Source organism: Cetorhinus maximus, chromosome 7, assembly GCF_964194155.1.
Source record: "Cetorhinus maximus chromosome 7, sCetMax3.hap1.1, whole genome shotgun sequence".
Taxonomy (NCBI): Eukaryota; Metazoa; Chordata; class Chondrichthyes; order Lamniformes; family Cetorhinidae; genus Cetorhinus; species Cetorhinus maximus.
In genome coordinates this window covers 95,732,799-95,744,885 of record NC_135885.1, presented here as the reverse complement: position 1 = coordinate 95,744,885, position 12,087 = coordinate 95,732,799, and positions in this window count along the sequence as shown.

Here is a 12,087-nt window from a genome sequence, read left to right as displayed (position 1 = left end):
CGTCGGGCGTGTGTCCCAACGTCACTGCGCGTCATTTAGATTTTCAGTTTGGCAGGTGCACAGCTGACTCAGCTGCGCACCCACCAAACTGTCTAAAGCCTATTAGGGCCATTTAACTGACAATTAAAATAATTAACAGAGCTGCCCATCCAACCTTAAGGTTGGTGGGCAGGCGAAGTGCCCAGGCAGCCTTTGCATTTTTCATGGAACCTCATCCATGGGCCGGGATGGGGTTTCATGAATGATTTTAAATTTTCTCAAAAATTTTTATTGAAATTAATGCACAGGTCCCAGCTCATGTGACAGTTTCACATAAGGGGACATGTCATAAAAGTTTTTCAACACTTTATTGAACTGTTAAAGCTTAAAACTAATTTCCCTGAGGCAGCTCTGTGGATCAGGTAGATTTCTGCACTCTTCCGTGCGCATGTGCGAAAGAGCACAGGCCCTGACTCAGGGAACTCCTCCCCCCCCCCCCACCCCCTGCACAGGGAGCGCTCAGCGCTTCTGGGTGCGCGTCATGCTGGGCGGGCCTTAATTGGCCCAACCACGTAAAATGGTAAAATCGGGGGTGCAGATTGGGTCTGTGCCCACCCCCGCACTACTCTACCCCCAGCGGGGGGAAAATTCTACCCCATCTCTCCAGCCACCCATTCATCTGGTCTATTCTCCTATTCCTGATCTTGCTAGCATGTGGCACTGGGAATAACCCTGAGATTACTACCATTGAAGTCCTGCTTTTTGATTTATTTCCTAGCTCCCTATATCCTGCTTGCAGGACCTCATCCCTCTTTTTGCCTATGCCATTGATACTGATATGGACCACAACCTCTGGCTGTTCACCCTACCCCTTCAGAATGTCCTGCAACCATTCAGTGACATACTTTATACTGGCACCAGGGAGGTAACATATCACCCTGGTATCATGTCAGTGGCCACAGAAACTTCTGTCTATTCCCCTTACAATAGAATCCACTATCACTATTGTGCTTCTACTTTTTTTTCCTTCCCCGCTGTGCCTTTACTCTGCCTGGTGGTCACCCATTCCCTGTCTGGTGGTCACCCATTCCCTTTCTGCCTGTGCACTCTTTACCTGCAGCGTGACCACCTCACTGTACGTGCTATCCGCGAAGATCTCAGCCCTGTCAATACTCCACAATGATTCCAGCAGCTGCTCCAGATCCGAAACACACATTTTAAGTAGCTTCAGCTGGAGACACTTCTTGCACACGTGGTCACCATGGACACTGGAAGTGTCCCTGACTTCCCACCTTACACAGGAGGAGCATTCCACATGACTGAGCTGCCCTGCAATGACCTACCCTTAAATTGCTCCCTTTACTTTTACTTCCTCTAGTTTAGAGAATATTAAGGACAGTCAAAATACTCACCAAGACCACTGCACTCCTTTCTGAGGAATGGTAGCAAATGAAAGGTCATCTCCTTCCCTCTTCAGCAATCTCACTCACTCAGTGCAGTCAAGGCAGCACTGTAGATGGCCTGCTTTTATGGTCCTTGAATCTAACTTATGAAAGTTATCCAATTAACTAGCTGCAAGAAGAGCCTGAATGTGCCCTGTTTTAAAGCTGGATGAAAATTCACCTTCTCCCAACCCAAAGAGCACTTTTAGTTAATTGCTTAATTAAAGGAAGACTAGACTGTAGATAGAAATTAACCCTTCAATTAAATTAACTCTAATAACTCCATGACTCACTAAACTCTAACTGAAGCACTCAAATGCAGCCCAAGACAGCACTTGGGGAGAGTTTTTTTTCCAGGGTTGGAGTCAAAAGAACACCAGAAGAAAATAAAATCAAGGGGATGATTGTAAGTATAGTTAGGATGTTTTATATGGATAGAGTGGCTTAGAAACAACATTAGAACAGTCAATTTGGAGGTGGGGAGTTCAAATAAAGATTGAAATCACCTGAGATTGAGGGAAAGAAAAAGGGGGCAGAAATTTAGGGTAGGGCTTGTGGCATGATTGACAATGAAAATTATCCAAATAATGCTTGCTGTCTTATGTTTCATATATTATACCTTTCAGGTTTTGAGTTAATGCTCCACTCATTTCTCCAGCTCAGTGTTATTAACAATGTCAGATAAATATTAATTTATGTCTAAATTTGATTTAACTAGTAATCATAATTTATTTATCACACTAATTGATTGTCACTCATGACATTATTCACAAACAATATGGAAGGGTTTATCATGACAGGCCTGAAGTTATACATTAATATAAGTATTCAAAAATATAATTAATTCTGATAAGGAATTAATTAATTTACAAGATGTATCCAATGCATGAATTTAAAAATTGCTGTGTAATGTTATTATCATTATTAGAAGGAGGCAGTAAGTTAATCATTAAATACAGGAAAATAATAACTAGTTATTAATTGTATTTAGAAATGTAATTACAGTAAAATTATTATGGGAAAAATGAAAATGATTTTCTTTAAACCTAGAACACCACTAAAATTTGAACGTTCATAGTTTACACTTAATGTAGGTTTTGCATCAGTGACCTTTTATAAATTCTAATCACTAAAAATGTTTTGGGGAAAAAAAATCAAAAATATTTGTATTAGCAATGAAAGAATTTTGGGATGTTTTAACATGAATGATGCAATGTAGATTGAAGAATTATTTATTGCTACTAATTAAACACTATTCGGATAGCAAAACAAAGAAGCTATTTACTCTGTTTAACACTACCTTTAGATCAACCAAATGCAGAATGTTATACAGGCTTGTTAAGTAGTGATTCACTGTTATCAGTAACAGTGATTTCTGCCCTCTAGCCTCTTCCCATTAATTAAATAATGATATTATGTTGCACAATTACAGATACTATCCCAGAGATGAAGTTCATGTGAGTGCGTATGACAGAGATGGGTTTCAATGAATTGGGTTCATCTAATTGCTGAACTTCAACACTGTGGCATTCTGCCCAGGGCTGGCACCACTCTGTGTGCTATCATTTAGAAGATGATATCGCTATGGTCTGTGCTATCCCTGGTTTATTTGCATCCAATTAAGCTTGGAAACCATGACTGTTTCGCTGACCACGTTTACTCCCTATTTCAACATTCTCTGCATACTTTCACTCAACAAATTCAACAGCAACACTCTCACTGCCCCAGGCAATCCCTGCTTTGAGTAAAAAATAACTATACCTTAATATGGAGGATGTTGCACTTCTAACATTGGGCTGGGGGCTCTGGAAATATCAAAAGGGTCTGAGAGTAATTAACTGAAAATGCTTGGAAGGATAGGCTAAAGCAAAGCCCATGGCCTGATCGGATACATTCTAGACTCCTAAAAAAGATAAGGGATGAAAATTTGCAAGGACCCAGAAATTATATTTACTCTGTTGAGTATGCAGAGGGCTGGAGAGTTGCCCAATTTTAAAAAAATGGAAACAGTAATGTGCAGATAATTACAGACCAGTTAGCTTAATAGCTGCAGTCGGGTAGCAGAATTTTTGGGCATGGGGCAGCATGATTCAGTGTGCCCATATCCATTCAGACCGAGACGGGTAAGATACAAAATTCATCTACTCATACCATCTGAATGATTTTAGCTGCTGTGCCTCCAGCACTTCTTGTCAGCACTGCTGGTGAGCTCTGCACACAGCATGAGGCACCAGCATCATTGCTGTAGACCAAGTAGTACAGGCAGCCTGCTCTTTCTTAAAGGCAGATTGGCTCTTAAAGGGAAACCACACAAAAAGTTTGCTGCAATGTAAATTCTTACAAACAGAACAGCAGTGCAGAAAGAGAAATTCAGACTGACAGATGCACCGCTGGAGCATTAGTCAGAGATGAGCATGAGGAGCGATGCATTTTCCTGTGGGACACCAGGGGACCCACAAAGAGTAACTTCAGAAGGGAGTGGGAGGAAATGGTCGGAAGTTCAACTCTGAGAGTCTGGAGACAAGGACCTGGCACAAAAAGTTTAATGATCTCACATGGGTGGTGAAGGTCAGTGAATGCATCTTCACATGATGTCTCCTATCAACTGCTCCACCAGCCTCTCACACTGCTTAGTTTGCACCACACCCTAGTACAGATATTCAGCAGTCATGTAGTTAGCTGCCAAGACTCAGTAGATGAATTGATGAACATTATCATGCTCATTATCCTATCCATTTGTCCTCTTGCCACCCATCTATCAGGATGTGCCCACACTGTTGACCCTTGACCAGATCCCTCACATCTCCACATGTCACGGAATAACAGTATGACTAAGAGGGAGTAAACCAATAAGGCTGTCATTAGTGCTGAAGCACAGCATGCTACCTTGGAGACACATCTGCAACATACAAGGCACCAAGCATTTGTGCAGAGCCATTTTCTACACCACATCTTTAATGGTTAGTATGTGTAAGCACACAAAAGTGAATGAGAGCATTGTAATCTGAATAGCTCACAACCCTTTGTGCTGTACATTTTTATTGGTAGAATGTCACACAGAGGAGATGTGAGGGAAGGCACTGTCAAGCATCGGTCTAGGTGTAAGCATCATAGCTCAACATACCATATATGCTGCAGAGAATATTGCTCGTCTGTTGTCCCCACTACTTTGGCAGAATTTGCATTCTAGGTGACAGAGGATGTGCTTTGTGAGGGAAGCAGAGGTTTATGGAAGCCTGGAATGTTGTATATGATGCCCACCTCAGAAACTGGACCATTGGCTGGAATGGATGGTGCGCAAGTTTTTCAAAGACCTGTGGTTGCACAGTTGTGGACTCATCCTGCACAATATGCCTTATCTGCATGTTTGCTGGCACATACTATCTTATCAGTATGTAGAGGGTGTAAAACTTTAAGTCATATTGCTCTCAGCATTGTGGGGATGGATTGATTATGGGCAAGGCAACAGCTTTGGTGCCAGGTGTTCAAGGGTGCCCACATGCTGAGTTGCGACCCTTTTGGCAACATGGGTACAATCAATAAGACTCGGCAACTAAGGGAAGCCTGCTAAGTGGGCAAAGGCCATGGCTGTTGGCGTCTGAGATGCCAGGTCTACAGGGAAAATAATGTGATCCCCAAGACGAACATTCAGGGTATAAGTTACAGCCTTAATGCAGCTATGTGCTGCTGAATGGGATATACCAGACAGGTCTCCTACTGAGCCCTGGAAAGATCCTGAGGCATAAAAATTGAGTGCAATGGTTGCCTTTACAGCCACTGTCAGGGCATGGGGCCAATTCATTGTTCCTGGACCATACAACATATGTCTGTCCTCAGCTCACAGCTTAGCCTCAGTCACCTTCAACACTGGTTCTCTGCCATATTGAGGTAGGATGTCCTAGGTTTGCACACACTTCCCACAGGGTAGTATCTGGTTGTCCTGCCTCTCCTCCTCCTCCTATGTGGTGTGCATGACACTGCCTCTTCCTCCTGACCTTCTGCCCTCCCTCTGGCATGCAGTTGCTTATGTTGACCGGCTTCTATGCTCTCTATGTGCGAGGGTGCCATGCCCATCTTGTATCTTCCTTCATGCCAAGCACAAAGGTCTTCCTGGCACCTAGGTGCACAAGCCAGTAGCAGCAAAAAAAAACTGCCCTTTATGTCCAGCAGATCCACGCTCCTACCCCTTGGGTTAAAGCAAGACTGTTGAATTTTGCCAGTTCTGGGACAGTTAAGACAGGCTTAAAGCAGATTCCAGAGGGTTACCCTCACCTCTCCCAAGGGGAAGGCTAGCCAAAGAATGCGCAAAGTTCAAACCTGCTCTCACCAAGTCTATTCTGCGCACATCACGTTTCAGACACCTGTGAGACCAAACTCCGACTCGAGTGGAGGTAGGTGCTGATTTATATGGAAAACTGCCTCCGTTAAATGTGCATATGCAAATCCCAACTTGGGCCCATCCCTGCCTCCGCGAAAATGAGAGGTGTTGTGGTTGGGGGTGGGACTTCCGATTTCTGGACGCATCTGCCATTTTCACTATGACAGAGAGACTGTCTGTTGCAGCAAAAATTAAGGCCTAAATGTCAGTCATGCTATTTGCTCATATTGAGTGTTGGTGCCGGGCAATGCCTGTGTGGGCACAAAGGCCCGTTTCCGTGACAACTTCTGTAGGGGGGAGGGGGGGGCTGCATTTTAACCCATCTCTCCCAGTGGGAAAGGGGCTGCCACATGGTTTATAACAAAAACTGTGCTATTCTTGCTTGATTCCTGCATCCTGTCATTTTAACTAGATTTTTTCTATGCAGTTGAGATGCCAGCTTTATTGCTGTGGCAGCCAGCTGATGACTCTAATCACACATTCATGGCCTACTGAGACTCCTCAGTAAAACCTGATGCAGAAGAAGTGGTGAACCTCTAAGGTATACCACAGACACTCCCCAGCGGAGCAGGAAGAGCAGGAGTGCTCCACTGGGATACACACATAAAGTTTAACCCTGCTTCCCTGGAATATCCCTGGGATTTGCCTTGATACTGATGTCTCAATCCCATGATTTTGACCTCACCAACATGGGTAACTCTCTCTTTCTTCAAGGCTCCCCACGAACACTCCTGTGTAAGAGGACCGCTGACATCCCCCATTGTCACATCACCCCCTCTCCCTGACACATCCCGCAAATTCTCTGCTCTGTCCTGAGGATTAAGATATACCCTTAAGTATTTCCATTCTTATATTTGGGAATGAGCAAGACTCATGAGAGTGAGGCAGGACAAAGATGAAGTTGTTTGTTATTTGGTGTGGCGTATTCTGGAAATTTAGACTGAATCAGTGTTGAGAATGTTGGGTTGTAAACAGCAGTGATTTACAGAATCACAGAATCACAGTGCAGAAGAGGCCCTTTGGCCCATCGAGTCTGCACCGACACGTGAGAAACACCTGATCTACCTACCTAATCCCATTTACCAGCACTTGGCCCATAGCCTTGAATGTTATGACGTGCCAAGTGCTCATCCAGGTACTTTTTAAAGGATGTGAGGCAACCCGCCTCCACCACCCTCCCAGGCAGTGCATTCCAGACCATCACCACCCTCTGGGTAAAGAAGTTTTTCCTCACATCCCCCCTAAACCTCCTGCCCCTCACCTTGAACTTATGCCCCCTTGTGACTGACCTTCAACTAAGGGGAACAGGTGCTCCCTAACCACCCTGTCCATGCCCCTCATAATCTTGTACACCTTGATCAGGTCGCCCCTCAGTCTTCTCTGCTCCAACGAAAACAACCCAAGTCTATCCAACCTCTCTTCATAACTTAAATGTTTCACCCCAGGCAACATCCTGGTGAATCTCCTCTGCACCCCTTCCAGTGCAATCACATCCTTCCTAAAATATGGCGACCAGAACTGCACACAGTACTCCAGCTGTGGCCTCACCAAGGTTCTATACAACTCCAACATGACCTCCCTACTTATGTAATCTATGCCTCGATTGATAAAGGAAAGTGTCCCATATGCCTATTTTAACCACCCCACTAACATGCCCCTCTGCCTTCAGAGATCTATGGACACACACGCCAAGGTCCCTTTGTTCCTCCGAACTTTCTAGTGTCATGCCATTCATTGAATATTTCCTTGTCAAATTACTCCTTCCAACGTGTATCACCTCACACTTTTCAGGGTTAAATTCCATCTGCAACTTATCTGCCCATTTGACCATCCCTTCTATATCTTCCTATAGCCCAAGATACTAAACCTCACTGTTAACCACCTGGCCAATCTTTGTGTCATCCGCAAACTTACTAATCCTACCCCCACATAGTCATCTATGTCGTTTATATAAATGACGAATAATAGGGGACCCAGCACAGATCCCTGTGGTACGCCATTGGACACTGGCTTTCAGTCACTAAAGCAGCCTTCTGTCATCACCCTCTGCCTCCCATAACTAAGCCAATATTGAATCCACCTTATCAAATTACCCTGTATCCCATGTGCCTTTGCCTTCTTTATAAGTCTCCCATGTGGGACCTTGTCAAATGCTTTGCTGAAATCCAAATAAACTACATCAACTGCACTACCCTCATCTACACACCTGGTCACCTCCCCAAAAAATTCAATCCAATTTGTTAGGCATGACCTCCCTCTGACAAAGCCATGCTGACTATCCCCGATCAAACCTTGCCTCTCCAAGTGGAGATAGATTCTCTCCTTCAGAATTTTCTCCAATAGTTTCCCTACCACTGACATGAGACTCACTGGCCTGTAGTTCCCTGGCTTATCTCTACAACCCTTCTTAAATAGCGGAACCACATTAGCTGTTCTCCAGTCCTCTGGCACCTCCCCCATGGCCAGAGAGGAATTAAAAATTTGGGTCAGAGCCCCTGCGATCTCCTCCCTTGCCTCCCTCAGCAGTCTGGGACTCCTGGAGATTTGTCCAATTTTAAGCCTGCCAACACCTCCAATATCTTGTCACTCCCTATACCAATTTGCTTAAGAACGTCACAGTCGCTCTCCCCGAGTTTGATACCTTCATCCTCATTCTCTTGGGTAAAGACGGACGCAAAGTATTCATTCAACACTCTAGCGATGTCCTCTGGCTCCACCCATAGATTGCCCCCTTGGTCCCTTATGGGCCCTACTCTTTCCCTGGTTATCCTCTTCCCATTGATATACTTATAGAATATCTTGGGATTTTCCCTACTTTTACCAGCCAGAGCTTTCTCATATCCCCTCTTTGCTCTCCTAATTGCTTTCTTAAGCTCCACCCTGCACTTTCTGTACTCCACTAATGCCTCTGCTGATTTGCTTCCCTTGTAACTGCTAAAAGTCTCTCTTTTCCTTCTCATCGTAACCTGAATATCTCTGGTCATCCATGGTTCTTTGGGCTTTTTACTCCTTCCTATCACCCTAGAGGGAACATGCTGAGCCTGTACCCTTCCCATTTCCTTTTTGAACACCCCCCCACTGCTCCTCTGTAGATTTCCCCACAAGTAGCTGTTCCCAGCCTACCTTGGCCAGTTCCTGCCTTATTTTACTAAAATCCACTCTCCCCCAATCCAAAACATTTTTTTGCAACTTGTCGATTTCTTTGTCCATAACAAACTTAAACTGTACCATGTTGTGGTCGCTATCACTAAAATGCTCGCCCACCACCACCTCAGCCACCTGTCCGGCTTCATTCCCCAGAATTAGGTCCAGCAATGCACCGTCCCTTATTGGACCCTCTATATATTGAGCTAAAAAGTTCTCCTGTACACATTTCAAGAAATCCACTCCATCCAAGCCCTTAACACTATGTCTATCCCAATTAATATTGGGAAAGTTGAAATCACTTAATATAATTACCCTATCGTAATTGTTTTTACACACCTCCACAAATTGTGCACATATTTGCTCCTAAATTTCCTGATGACTATCTGGGGGTCTATAATAAGCACCTAATAATGTGGTTGCCCCTTTTTTATTCCTAAACTCTATCCACAAAGCTTCATTCGATGTCCCCTCCAAGATATCATCTCTCCTTACTGCAGTAACGGACTCCTTAACTAATAATGCAATGCCTCCTCCTCTTTTACCCCCTCCCCTGTCTCACCTGAAGATTCTATATCCCGGAATGTTGAGCTGCCAATCCTGCCCTTCCCTCAACCACATCTCAGTGATGGCTACTATGTCACAATTCCACATGTCAATCCTCACCCTTAGCTCATCCGTTTTACCTGTAATACTCCTGGCATTAAAGTAGAGGCCATCCAGCCTTGCCTTACTCCCTTGAAGCTTATTGCAGCTGTACTCCCTGTGACTTGATTGTTTTACTGTATTATGATGTGTCCCTATTCTGCTAACATTCTGTGTCCCCTCCCCCTGCTGAATTAGTTTAAGCTCCCCCCAACAGCACTAGCAAACACGCCCGCAAGGATGTTAGTCCCACTCTGGTTCAGATGTAGACCGTCCCGCTTGTACAGGTCCCACCTTCCCCAGAAATGGTCCCAGTGATCCAGGAATCTAAAACCCTCCCTCCTGCACCAACTCTTAAGCCACGTATTCATCTGTGCTATTCTCCTATTTCTGAGCTCGCTATCATGTGGCACTGGGAGTAATCCAGAGATTACAACCCGAGAGGTTTTGCTTTTTAGTCTACTGCCTAACTCCCTGAATTCTTGATGCAAGACCTCATCCTTCTTTCTACCTATGTACCATGACCTCTGCCTTATCACCCTCCCCCTTCAGGATGCCCTGCAGCCGTTCAGTGACATCCCGGACCCTGGCACCAGGGAGGCAACATACCATTCTGGAGTCACATTGACGGCCACAGTTGCGCCTATCTATTCCCCTGACTATACAATCTCCTATTACTATTGCTCTTCCTCCCCTCCTGTACAAACAAGCTGCTTCTGGTGCCAGAAGCTTGGCTCTGTCCGCACTCCCTGAAGGAACCAGTGCACTCATCAGCCTCCAAAATGGAATACCAATTTGCAAGCAGGACCCCAGGGGACTCCTGAACCACCTGCCTGTTTCTCTTGGACTGCCTGGTGGTCACCCATTCCCTTCCTTCCTCAAGTCCCTTCATCTGCGGTGTGACCACCTCTCTAAAGGTGCTGTCCACGATGCTCTCAGACTTGCGGATACTCCACAGTGTCCCCAGCCGCCGTTCCCGCTCTGAAACCCGAGCTTCCAGGAGCTGCAGCTGGGCACACATCCTGCACACCTGCTGGTCCCGGGCACTGGAAATGTCCTCGGCTTCCCACATGGAGCACGAGGAGCACACCACGGTTTTGAGCGCTCCTGTCATGACTTATCCCTTTAAATTAAACCTTTTAAGTCAATTACTCTAGGGCCCTTCTTTCCTGATCCTCATTACATTTAAACTGTCCATTTACTTCCAAGACAAAAGATAGTTGGGATCTCTAAGATAGCGAATCAGCATTTCTACCTGAATATGAGCCCCATGTTATTCACATTGCCATGAAGGTGGGCTTTGAGAGGGGAAGGGTCAAAAGTATCCCTGAGAACTCACAGACAAGGTTAGTCTGCCCGGATCTGAGAGAAGGAAGGCACCTATAGATGTGGTTCACTATGCACGAGTGTGGGTGGGAGCTTATGCTCAGATTGAAAAGATCAAATACATGAAGGGTTAAAATGAGGCTAGAAGATTCACCTAGGTTACACTTCAGGAAGAATCTCCGGGGGAAAAACCTCACGGTAAAAGGCAATTCTGAGATTAAAAGTTCCCAGGCTGAGGAAGGAGAAGAACAGAAATAAACCGTCAGGAACTAAGAATCAATTTGGACTGGTTCCGGGAGAATTGAATGGCTATTTAAAGCAAAAGTGCAATGTATATCTGTGAAGTGTTTCTTCAGTTGTGTTAAAAGCTCTGCTCTGTGGTTTAATACTTTGGTTGCATACAAAAGCAGTGCTTAGTCAATAGTGTTTTTAATCTGCTTGTGACAGTAAAAGTCTTGGGACGGAATTTTCTGAGCCCGCTGGAGGCAGGCATGATAGGCGGCATGCATGGGAAATATGGTGTGACCTGCTTCACAACAGCGTGAAGGCAGGTCGCGATTATCCACTCAGCCCACCGACAGTGGGCTACATTTACCGCTATCGGTTGGCGGGGAGCTAAATGTAACACATCAGCATATAATTAAAATGTCATCCCCCCAGGGTCTTGAAACCCCGCCGTATCGTCCATCCACATCGGCGGGAAAGCACGTCGACATGTTTCACAACAGCAGGCAGGCGACATGCACTTGGCGGCCTTCACTTTGGGGGAACTGAGATGAGTGAGCAGTAGCGTTCTCCACAGCTCACCCATTGTTTACAGGCCTCAGGAGGGCCGGGGGGAAGGGGTCAAGTGTTGGCCAGCCTCAGAGGCGACCATTGTCAGTTTGGTGTGGGGGGGGGGTCAAGTGCTGCCCTGGCGCTGCATCCTGCACACAGGCAACCGAGGTAGGGGTCAGGATAAGCGTGAGGATTGGCCATGCATTAAGGACACCTGTATAAACTGATCATGTCTCTGCAACTGAGACAGATCAGGCACAGCCACAGTGATATGTTTGGGGTCAGGCTCCTAGCCTACCCACCCATGCAAGCAATGCAGAGGCACTACAGGGCCATCAAGCGCCCCATCCTACCCCCCCAATCCCCCGTCATAGACTTCGAGTCCGCCACCACTTT